At 44.8% G+C, this 11,946-nt stretch overlaps 1 non-coding gene across 1 annotated transcript; it reads left to right on the top strand.

Moving 5' to 3' along the window:
* On the top strand, nucleotides 11,830–11,916 carry MIR9-2 (microRNA 9-2). Its single transcript, NR_038511.1, has one exon. It is a non-coding gene; the product is annotated as a microRNA 9-2 (primary transcript).

Genomic DNA, 11,946 nt, shown 5'->3' with positions numbered 1-11,946 from the left:
TTTGGTCCGATCAGCCAAGTTAACATAAAAGTGGGAGGCTCAGCACCCTCCCCTCCCGAGCGCCCAGGGCACTTTGGGGAGGTGTCGGCCGCTGACAGGTTATGGCCTGAGTTTTGGCCCTTGGTGCAGGGCAAGTCGCCTGCGGAAGAGTAGGGGTCTTTGCGGGTAGCGAGGCTTATTCAAATACCGCCCGCTGCTGCTGTGATTCGCAGGGACTCGGCCTCCATATGGTAATGCGGGGCGGGGGGGGGGGGTGGCGGGAGGAGGCGCAGAGAGGAGGGAAGGATGGGGGTGAGGGCGGGGTGGGAGGGGGCTCCGGCACCGCGCGCTCGTTTGCCGGGCTGGGACAGAGCACCCGGACCCACGGTGGCAGCGGCAGCGGCGCTACCCACCCTCCACCACAACATCCACCGAATTCGCGAGCCACCGAGCCATCGGCCCCCGGGGTAAGCCACAGCGCGCACACGGCAGTGACGGTGATGGTTCAGAAGCTTCAGGTTACTACCTTCCGCCAATAAGGGAGATTAGAAACAGAAAAGGAGATTACAGAGAGATCAGAGATAAGAGGTGTACCTCTCTGTGTCCCTTGTCACACAGCGCGCACATACACACATGCGTCTGTACACACATGCATGCACAGACATCCCTACATGCACACATTCTCTACTACTACCACGTAAATATATGCACCGCCACTGTATGCCCTGTATTGTGGCCGGTGTGTTTGTCCTGATCCCTGCATAAAGGTGGGCAGGTGTGTACAGGTAGAATCAAACCACCACCCATGATTGAATTGCAACCAAACTCGAAAAGATATTGAACCTGCCCCGAATTGTTTCACTCAGCCGGGTGCCCCTTAGAAACTGGCAATTCTGTAATCGGCTGTGGAAACCTGCAACTATTCATAAAAAATGCTGAAAATTTACTTTAGGAAACATAATCTTGCTATATATGGCAAAGTAAGTGCAAACCTAAAAGATAAGTGTATTTCTGTTTTTTAATGTTTCACATGTAGCCATTTGACCACTTTTTATTGGGTGACATATGAGCACTTTGGTATATAGGCTTAAAAAAACTGCAGTCAGAGGTAAGGCTGGAAATGCCATAAGAATTAAGTGTGCTAAAAATGGATGCTGGATAGTCTAGCACAAAAGATGGCATAGAGCTGTAGGTTTTAAATGGGGGAAAATACATGTGAATATTTATACATGAAAGCTATTGGGGAGGGTGAGTTTTGCCACGAGTATCTGTGCAGGTAAGTCATTCATAAGAAAACTAATTACCTGTGCAAGTACTCGTATCTGTTTAATTGGATAAGCTGCATATGTGCATATTTGCTGTTCTTGTGGCTATACAATTATAGATTCAGTCTTCTTAAAATGGTAGCTTTGGGGAAATTTTTAAAGTGGACTTTATAATATATATTTTTCAGAAGCCATTGTGCTGAATAGACAAATTACCAGGAAGAAAAATCCGACCCTATAAATAAGATTTCTGTTACTTGAAATTTAACTCAAGGCCTCTATGTTTTCAGACAAATCAGCTGGCTTAAGATAGTAAACTGTTTTGTTTATTTGCTTTCATTCAAAAGTCAGGAATTAAGGATGTCTTTCAACAAGATAATATGCCTTGTTTCCAGTCATAGTAAGATAAAAATGAAAGTTGGTAAATTTTGAATGAAGCAACGTACAACATGGTTGAAAATGTCTTCCTTGTAGAAGGCTGTCGGTTGCTGCTTCTACACATTTTAAAAAAGATTTTTTGGGGGGGGGGCAATAAGAAATGCTAGAAAGCAATAGGGCAGTGAATGCCGCACCTCTCAGTTAATCAGCACAAAAATTCTTTAGAAATCTTTGGAGTCACTTTCTTTTATACATACATTATCTCAACAGCACTGGCCAATATGTGTTTTGCTAATATGAAGATAATTAGACAATCAAACTTTGAGCCTTGAGCGATGGGCATTACATCCGATCAATGGGATATGTCAGGAAAGAAAAAAAAAATGTGTCTTTTCTTTTATGACCAAACCAGGAGGTTATACAGCTGGCATCACATACATGACAGATGCGCATATTTGGAGCCTTAAATAAACAGAAGCAGGGAGGCAACTGTGCATATTATCTATCAAGAGACAGCAACAGACACTTGCCAAAAAATAAAGACAGACAGAAAGAGACAAGAGAGACAGAGATATAATAAGATAGCAAAAAATAAAATAAAAAGGTGTGTAAATCAATAAAGCAATAAACACGAACTTTCCGCGAATTAAAAATGCAAATATATCTTTACATATGCATCAGTATTAAAAATAATACACGCTGGAACCAACAGGAGCGGGAGCAGGAGGAGGAGGAGAGGTGGAGGAGAGGAGGAGGAGGAGAAGGAGGAGGAGGAGGAAAGAATGGAGGCGCCGCGGAGCCCTGATTATGCATGGGCTGGAGCTGCCTCCTCTAACCTGTTCTTCTCCGAGCCGGGCAGCCGGCGGTCCTCAGCCGCCCACAGAACAGGAGCCGAAACAACCGTTCCCGAAGGCTACAGCGTTTATTTTTCTCTTTTGGGGGTTTTGGCGGTTGTTTCAGGGGCTCGCCAACTGGCCCCTTTAATTAAAAGCTTCAATAAAAGGCGATCGCGCCAGGAATGCACAGGCTCCTCTTCGCGCAGGATTTGCATATTTTTTTAATGCCCTAATTTCCTTGATGTATGTAAATGTAGCCGGACGTAGAGGGAGACAGGGAGCTGACGTCAATGGACGTGACCTCGCAGCTAAACCTTGAACGTGAAGCCGGGATGGGGGAAAACACGGAGCGGTAGCCGGTGGAGCCCGCTAGTACCCGCGGCGGCAACGGCGGTGGCGGATCCCAGGCCCAAGGGGTCCAAGGGAACTCATGTGTGGACCCCGGGGGAGGACGAACCGCAGACTTCTTTCTCCACTGCCGAGCTTCCAGCATCGCCAGCCTTCAGGCCGCACAGCAGAATCTTGTCCTGCGCCTCCAGCCCCACCAAACACACGTTCTCTTCCTTCCCCCAGAAAAACGAAACATCCCAAAACAACAAATCCAAAACCAACAGATAACATACCAAATCAAATCCCCAAATGCTTTAGACCAATGCTCGGTAGCTTATCAGAAAGAAGACTCTGACAATGGAACATGATTTTTTTTTTTTTTTTTGGCTTCTCTCCACAAGAAGAGGAGGGGGAGACCTCAGACAACAGCAAATCACTCCTAAAACACGATAAGCTACACGTGTTTCCAGTAGGCAGAGGTAAATCGCCCAGCCGACTGGTAGGGACTTCTCGTTTCGGTACCTATTTACCTGTGCACTCATTAAGCGCGTCGGCTTCATTAACAGCCATGCCTTGAGCGTGCGTTTTAATGTGATAGGAGTATCGTATGTGTGTGCGTGTGTGCGTGTTGGGGAGGTGCTTGGGCTGGTGAACACCGAGGCAGGCGCTGTGAGCGAGATGAGCGAGAGATCAGTGGCTCTCCACGTCACCTCTGGGACTTATCTTTGGGGCCATCTAGGCCAGAGCTCCCGGGCTGGAGTTAGAGTTTCATCCATTTGGTGGTGGGTGGGTTGATAGGTTGGGTCAGAGAAGGCTGTCTGAACAGCCAGGCCCTTTCCGTTACATTGTCTGGGGGGGGGGGGTCATTGAGGTGTGAGCGATTCGGTGGCGGCAGGTCGGGCGCTGTCTTGCCGGATTTAGCCTGGTGCACTTTTCACTTGGGGATCTGCAGTCTCTGCGAGGACGCGGCGGCTCTCCCCTACGCGCCAGGGAGGCCTTCAGACTCCCGCCTCCCGCCCCTCGCGCCAGCGGGTGCGTGCCCGCGCACCAGGCGGGGGGCCGCTGGCACCTCCCTGAGCACATCCGCCTCTGCCTCAGCTCGGCACCCTCTCCTAGACAGCTAAGAAATGGTCCTCGGCCTTTTTTGGGCCAGGGCCGTGCCGGGGGCGAAGGGCCGGGCTGCGGGCTGGCAAAAAAAGGGGCGCGATGTCGGCTTCCCAGTCCTGCCCTTGGCCGCCAAGGCTGTTGTTTCTTCGTTCCACCTCGCAGCTCTAGCTTTGTTTTCCTGACATGCTCGTGGCCACCGGGCCCCACGCCGGCTATGGGAGTGTGTGCGTGTGCGCGGGGGGCGGGCGCGCGCGGCGGGCGGGGGCCCTCCCGCCAAGGACACGCATGGCTGTCTGTCCTCCGGCTCCACTTGGCGGGAAAGCTGGGGGCCGCTGGCGGGCCTGCGCGCCCGCGGTTCTCATTACCTCCTCCCTGCTCCCCCCGCGCCACATTTACATACGGGCCACTCGTCAGAATTTTTACAGCCCCCCTCCCTCTCCCGGTCGCACGCGCGCAGGCTCGGAACAGGCACCCGCGCGCGCAGACACCCGTGCTCAGACTGCGGTCGGCCGGGGCTCGCCGACAGGCCTAGGGGTGCAAGCCTCTCTTGGCGAGACAGATTCTTGCACCTCCTTCTCGCGCCTACACCCCTGACAGCCTCCCCGCTCGTGTTCCTGGAAACCCACCGTCCCTCAAGGCTTCCACCCTTATCTCCCTGCACACTCCCACCCACGTCCTCCCACATCTCACTGCCTCTTACACACACACACACACACACGTTTTTCCTTTTCCCTCAAATAGCTAACCCCTATGGAGCATCCCTGGTACCTTTTGAATAGCTCTGGAGTTTAAAGAATAAAAATGCTTATAATGTACTGCTGTCTTTAGCCAAACACATTTAACTAGCACAACAAAAAGAGGGGGAGGAGGAAAGGGGACTTGAACCAAAAGACCTTTCCTTCTTAAAAAAAAAAAAAAAAAAAAGTCTGCAAGTCAAAAGGTCATTCTCTAAGTTTGTAAATAAAATTGCAAGAGTCTTAAAAAGAAAAGAAAGGAAAAAAGGAAGAAAGATGGAAAAGATCCACAAGTTACATAAAATGGTGCATTGGAAAAACAAGACGGGGTATTCTAAAAAAAAAAAAAAAAGTCAAAAGAAATCAAGAGAAAAAAAACTGGAGGAAAAGAGAAAAAGGGAGAAGAAAATAAAAGGTAGAAAAGGCAGAAGTTTCCAAAGAAATGTGTTCTTTGCTTCCTACAATAGGAAAATGTAGCCATTGCCCTCCTTCAGACGAGACATTTCTAATTTGTTCCGTCTGTCAGGAGGGAACTATGAGAGGTTTGGGTGCAAATTCATTATCTCTGGCAACGCAGAACGTAGTGTGGGGACTGAAAAAGACCGTGGCAATGGATGAACAATAGGGCTTCAGTTCATCAGTAACAAAAGCAGTGGGGAAATTGGTTGAGTTTCAGAGCACGTCCTCCTCGGCAGAGGGGGCTGGACTAGACCTTGGACAGCCCCCCCAAAAACTTGCCGAGCGTCGCACACACCACTTCACTCTCCACTCCGAGGCTCAGGGAGCAAGTGCCTGGCGTGGGGGGGAAAAGTTGGCTTTTTTCCTCCTTCGTCTTTTGCGCCTTTCTCCCTCGCTTTCCAGGCGGGAAGATCTGTTTAAACTATTTTAGACGCAATCAAGCAAGAATCACCGTGTGGAATTGAGCGGCAGTTTTAAATGTGCTAAGGAGAGGGATAATCTGAACATTTTTTTTCTCTTTTTTTGAGACGCCGAAAGGAGCCTGTTTTTGTACTGCGATCGTCCTGTGACTCTGGATCTTGTCTTCTGGCTGGCGCCTCAATTCCTGCCAGCTGGATTGGGGGGGCGACACTGCCTGGCGCAGGGACAGAGCGAGTGAGTATCGTGGCGGCCCGCAGGTGGCAACTCGGCGGGCTGCGCGGGGCCAGCAGTGCCTGCCGCGGCCCGGCGCCCGCGCTCGTCACCTTGCCCTGGAGCCGGTGCCGGCAGATCCCCGCTGCGGGCCGCTCCGAGGGCCAGTCCGGGGCTTTGCTTCAGCTAATTGATTGTGTCTCGGATGCTAAACCTGTTGATCTCGTGAGTTGTCTGAGCCAGAACTGTTAATTATCCCTGGCCTGACCCCCAATTGTATAAAGATGCCAGGAAAATTTCAGTTGGAAAGGGGAATTTTGTATGTAATTTTATGTTGTTGGTAGTGGGACTTTTCCCTCCTAAACCTAGAGCCAAATGTAACTGTATTTTGCATTCCTGGGATTCAGGATTCGCATTTTGAATAATTCTTTTAACCATCTCAAACTTGTAATTACCTGGCAATGAAGTGAGGGTCTGATTGGATTCTGGTCGAAACTTAATGTACAGTTGCTAACTAGACCTGATGGATTTCCACTTCTCTTTTCTCTTTCCCTCTTGGATTCTGGGAATCTTTATAGGGTTATCCCAAATTCTGATTTATCCAGATGCAATCCTCCCGGTTACTTATTGGGATTAGGAGCATTTCAGCTTCTGACTCTTCCGGCATCCGAGCGGAGCGGAGTCTCTGCGGTTTTCTAGGAGCCCAGACCCCGCTGAGGAAGGCAAGACCTTCCATTTTTTTGGCCTGGAATTGTCTGAGGAAACCCAGGGTGGTGGGAACCCAGGCGATGTATTAGCATTCGTGTCTGCGGCGTTTTCTCTTGCAAATATACCCGCGGTGTATGAATGGGGAACTACCTTGAGGGGTCAGGGCAGCTGTGGAATTGATCAGAAGTTAGTCCGGAGGCTCTGTCAAGTCTCGGCCATGGCCGGAGATTCTTTGGGAGCTGTGGCTTCCTTAGGCCCAGAACCTCGGGGTTGGATTCAGTTTCCTCCCCATCCTGGTGCCTACCTCTGCCAGACATCCTCCTTCACCTTGGCACCGGTAATGAGGGCGTTGTCTGGAGAAATGAGCTCCCATAGTCAGCATAATTGAACCAGTGCAGTACTTTCATTTTGCAAAACCAGTAGCCCCACCCCACGTCTCCAAAATAACAATAATCATAAAAAAAATCATAAAAGAAAAGCAACCTATTTTGGGGAGTGAAAGACTTCTTGAATATTGAGTCGTTGGGGGATGGGGAAGGGAATAAAAAAAATCCGCCACTTTACAGCAATCAGGTTTTACATTATTCATTGATTTACTGGAGGAAATAGCCAATCAGAAGCCATGGATATGAATGCACATCTCACCGTGCTGTGGCCTTACAGTAAACTATTTGCATCTTTCTAATGGATTAGATATTTATCCAGGGATTCCCATTGTTTGAAAGGCCTGGAAATTCAGTGCTTTAAACATTTAAAAAATATGACTTTGTTCCAGTCTTAAAATTCTTACATGAAAGAACTCTCCCTCCTCTTTTGTATGGCAGGTTACAATGTTCAAATCCCTAATGTTTTTCTTAAGAGTTCCTCTTTCTTCCAAGCTAAAAATAAAAGAAGAAAGAAAAAAAATTAATTTCCCAAACCCCTCCAGATTCTGCATATTTTGCATTCCCATTATCATGCATGTCTCCATTTAAATGCAAATTAGCATATTTAACCCTGTAGGTGCTGAAGCACAGGATATATTGTACTGGGGTTTTCTGGAATCTCTTGGCATTGTAAGGAATCATGGTAATTGCAATACTTTAAATAAAAACACATCTAGGCATGATTATATATATGTGTATGTGTATATATATATATACATATATATGTAAAACTGTGATCATTTGTTTTCTTGCCTATTTTTCAGATGAGACTACAAAGAAGCATAAAATGAATAGACAATGCAACCAACCAAAGGTAATTTTTTAAATTTACATTTGATAAATTCAAAGTATAAAATAAAAATAGAATATTATTTATTGGGTAGCAGACCTGCAATGTATTGCATGTCTCCCAGTGCATGCAATAAAAACAATTCCAGAAAAATCTAAGTTTTCATATGTGCCGTTTTCTCCCCATAGGTAGCCTACATATATAATACATCAAGGATAATGCAAATATAACCTTAACTGCTTATCAAAAAGAAATTCAAAGCATAGGAGAAATAATAGGGAATTTTCATTAGAAAGTAAGTCAGTCAAGTACCTTGTTTGAACTATACAAATCACTATAAATTAAATGGTTTTGATGTGGAAAATGGTAGTCTTGTTTGTATTAGTGGACTGTGGTTTACATGCATGAGAATCATACAAACTCAATAGTAAAAAGGGATTTTGGTGATAGGCCAATTTATATACTCTTCAGTTGTTTGAATAGGATTCAGAGAGGTGTTCTAAATATTAGCAGCGAACCATATCAATTTATGTTTATAGAATAGCATAATTCTAATCTAAAGATGTGGAAAATTATAACTTTTCACTTTTAACTTAAGCAGAGATTGTTTATTCCCAAGAAAACCAGAATGTTTCAATACATGTTTCAGCCATCTGGAGACCTATAAAAAGATTAGAAAACAAGCATGACAATCACGTCCTAATCTACTGACCATTAATGGGAATTTATTAGAGATTGAGTAGGCAAGCCAAATGAATTCAGTATATCCCTCAATATGCAGATTTCAAAAAGGTATTCTGTAGCTCAGCTAAATAGCTTTTCTGAAAAACAAAAATAACTGAAATAAAAAACATGTGTTAATAGCTACTCACTACAATGTATGCCAGACATTGCTAGGAATCTTTAGAGCTAGTAGCACAATTGTTTCAACTTGTCTGTCTCACTCTTAGATGATAATACAGTCCTTGAAATGTATGTGATAAACCTTGGCAATATTCAGAAAACCCAGATGCTCAGTGTTAAGCCTTTCTATGTATCTTTCTTTCTTCACTCCTTGAAAGATGACGGAGAGCTAAAATATTTAATGGCTATATGTGGCTAATGAACAGACTGCCCATAATCATTATGTTGGCTAAATTTATTTTTTGGTGCTCTCAGTAGAATCTACAATATATGTGGCAGGCAAGGGGCCAGTCCTGGTGTCAGTTGATGTGACTATGTGGCATTGCCATATAAGATGCTATTTTAAGACAGTATTTTCTATAGCTTCTAATTGTAGAAGCATCTCAAATGTTCAGTGTCTTGGCTTTCACGATGGTTACTTGATTTTTAAAAATGCACTTAATTGTTAAATGTGGTGACTCAGTCATGTTAACTTGCAAATTCACACAAATATGGTGATGGTACACATACAGACATACATGCATCATTTCTCTCTACTTTCACCAACCCCTACTCAGACATATATAAAGCAAAAAGATATTCTAATAATATCTGACATTTCTTGGGGTTATGACTTAAGGAACTGAATCCATCTGATCATATGCTTGCTTTATGAGTACATGCCAGGTCACTAATGATTCTGCTTCTAGGTCTTGGAAAGCAAGGCCAAAATACTTTCAATCTTCCAAGGCAGCAAAGCTCATTAGGGTTTTACATAATGTCAAAAGTGGCATGTGCCTCAGTGATGTGTTCAATTCTTAACCAGTAGTTTATATTGTGCCTCATAGTTCAAAAAGGAACAGTAACTCTGTGGGAGTGTGTTTCTTTGATTTCGTTTGCAGTTTGCGTTTACGTTTTATAGACACCCAGTGCAGCCATTTCTGATTGTACTTCTTGTGTAATAGTTTGATAAGGATAATAGATGAGCAATTTCCATAGCTTAGTCGCTTCTAAATAATCAGGACAAGAATGCTCCCCCCAAAAGTTAAATTACTAAAAAAATCCAGGGTGAAGTTGGCACCCAAGTTACTAAATATATATTTAATTGATGTGATATTGTTGCTTGAAATCTTAATTGGGGACTTTTAGCAGTTCTAGTTTTCTTGCCAGTCTTTTCTATAGGATTTACATATGTGTGCTCTGTATGTAATTTGGTAACCATATTCATACTCATGCCTTAATAAATTACTGAATTAATGAAAGTGTGTATATTAATTCTGAAAGTGTTTTGGTGATGACTGAAAATAGTCAGTTATAAAAATGAGAGTATTGTGATAAACTAGTGATGTGTGAAATGAATACGTAGATTTATGATATTCGCTTATAGCATGTATTTTAAGAATAGTAACATTACCAAACATAACTCATGATTTTGGAAAACAGTCCATAAAACTCACCCATGGCGAGTATGCTTCTCATGTGGACTGCACCTTAGAGGTTCTGTTGAGGGGCATCTGACTACTAGAATTTTACATATCATATTTGCATTAGACATAGATAACCCATTACAAAGGAGAGAGAAGAGAGGTCTTTAAGTGATCATATTCCCACTTTGAAAAGTCCTGAGAAAAATAATGAGGCTAATTAATTAATAAAACAATATTCCTCTCTAGGTAGAAGAAAGGTGGGGGTAGGGAAGGGGTGGGGGGAGGGGGGAGGGGTAATTCTCTTAACACCCAGGTATTTTATCTGTCTTTTAACAAGGTAACAATCCTTTTTAAAATAATTTCATAAGGAAGACTACTACATTTTGCCCTTCTGTATGAAAATTGATGTTTGGCACACAGACAAAGCCTCAGCATTTTTATTACAGCAGAGTTGTGTACAACCTTAGAAACTACAGCAGCAGTACTTACCTGTGCCACAATCTAAGGCACACCCTACATACAAAATCATTTTTTAAAAAACCAGGATGAAGTCGGCTTGCTTAGAGCATTCACCTTGAACTTACAGGACAAAATACGCTGCCCTATCGCCATGGCACATAGATACAAAACATGCCTGAGCTGTGAAGCCATTAAAAACACACCACAAGAGCAAATTGTCAATGTAATCACACATCGACTCACTGCGTAATACAGATCTGATTCCCAGCCCCAGAAAGCAAGGCCCTGCTTTAAGCAATAGCAAAGTGCCTTCCATCTGTCTGCTCATGCAATCTGCCAGAAGAGAAATGCAGGTAAAGACATTCCCCAGATCTGAAATGCTTTTATCTGTCCTTAGAGAGAGATTTCTTCCAGTCCTTGGATATTAGAGCGATCTACACTCGCACCGAGGAGGTAAAAGGCCGCGGGTTGCTTTTCCAGAAGCAGGCGGTAGTGCTAGCGGAAGAGATGTTGATTGAGAAAATAGGGCTGTTGCAATGCTGCGGCTGCTGCCGCCGCCGCTACCGCTGCTTGGGCAGCAGGCGTGGGGCAGTTGGATGATCACTGATGCATATCAATAACCGTGTACTTGAGATTTCTCATGACATCATCATTACCTTGGTCTCCTGCGGTCTCGAACCTTTGACCTTGCCGGGCTGGTCCACATTTTGGCAGTGAAAGCCCCTCCAATGATGGCCCTTTTCTCCTTCTTTCAGACCCGGGGCAGCAGCACGCCTACAGGACGGCATCTTCTCCTCCCCAGCCTAGAAGCCCGGTGAAATCGAGGATCTTCCCCCCTAAAACACACACACACAAGATATATGCAATCAAGCTGCCACCGCTTGGTTAAAAAGCTCATGGTGCCTAACCCAAAAGGATCCGGAGCAGGTCCTTGAATCAGCTGTCTCTTCTTCTATAGAATGGGATGTTTTTTGTATATATTTTTTTCCTTCCTCCTAAACCTGCGCTGGAAATTGCCGTTGGCTTTATACATCTCTATAGAGGGAGGCTAAAGAGTCTCGCGTGAGAATGAAGCAATTTACAATGCAAATAGAGGCCTGTGGAGGGACGGATGCTGCTGCTCACTCGTAACCGCTTGCTGCACCTTAATAGCTGGTTTTATTTTCTGATATTAATAGATGAATTGTTGCCTAACGCTGCCGGAGATTACTTGCTGAAAGGAAAAAAAAAAGTTCGGAATAAACTTTGAAAGCAACGGCTCTCGTTTGGATGTTTTAGCCGCACACACAAACAGAAACCAGGTCAAATTTACATACAAGGAGGAATCTTGGGCTCGGCCAGTATCTTGGAGGACTACTCTTCGGTACTGCCAGAAAGATCCGGATCTAGAGTCTGGCCTGAAGAAGACAGAGGCTGTGAGGGAAGCGAGTTGTTATCTTTGGTTATCTAGCTGTATGAGTGTATTGGTCTTCATAAAGCTAGATAACCGAAAGTAAAAACTCCTTCAAGATCGCCCGGAGCGTGTGAGAACGAACTA

The sequence above is a fragment of the Sus scrofa genome, chromosome 2 (genome assembly GCF_000003025.6).
Source record: "Sus scrofa isolate TJ Tabasco breed Duroc chromosome 2, Sscrofa11.1, whole genome shotgun sequence".
Classification (NCBI taxonomy): Eukaryota; Metazoa; Chordata; class Mammalia; order Artiodactyla; family Suidae; genus Sus; species Sus scrofa.
This window is presented reverse-complemented; position numbering and strand designations above follow the sequence as displayed.